Source organism: Chelonoidis abingdonii, chromosome 20 (genome assembly GCF_003597395.2).
Source record: "Chelonoidis abingdonii isolate Lonesome George chromosome 20, CheloAbing_2.0, whole genome shotgun sequence".
NCBI classification, from domain to species: Eukaryota; Metazoa; Chordata; order Testudines; family Testudinidae; genus Chelonoidis; species Chelonoidis abingdonii.
In genome coordinates this window covers 67,796-68,429 of record NC_133788.1, presented here as the reverse complement: position 1 = coordinate 68,429, position 634 = coordinate 67,796, and positions in this window count along the sequence as shown.

The following is a 634-nucleotide window of genomic DNA, read 5'->3' as shown; positions in this document are numbered from 1 at the left end:
AAGCTGTGAATAGCTTTGGATCCAGAAACAAGCCAGAAAGCATCTGTATTAATGCAAATTATCTAACTGATAAGGCAGAAGCCACTGAAACCTGGGCTGCCTATGAAACAAATACGAGAAAATATGGGGCAATTCCTCTGTTTTGCCTGAAATCAACAAGGGTCTTTGTCTATTTTAAGTGACGATTGACTGCCCAGAACGGGTAGATCTCTGGTTTTTGTCTTTCAGATAATAGAGAAAACTGATGTCAGCTGAACAGCATTCAACGTATCATGCATTTACTGGCACAATAAGAATTATGTTTTGTGTTCTATGTCCCGTCTTTTGGTGTTTCTCTCCTGGCCAAAATTGTTGTGTTTAATAGTTTAATAAGATAGTTTACTTAAAATCAAACAGAAGGGTTAAATGCAGATACTTGTTTTATTCAACTTTGGAATACAAAGTGTTTGGATAAATCAGGACAATCTGATATATTAAAGTGTGAGATATTTGCTTAAGTAAGAAACAGAAACTTCATTGGAGATTGTTAGTTAAAAAAATTGTTTTTAAAATTTGCCTACAAACAGTCTTTGTAAGCAAGGACATGAAAAGTCAACCCACTTCCCATATTGTACATGGAATTCTTCTGTCTACC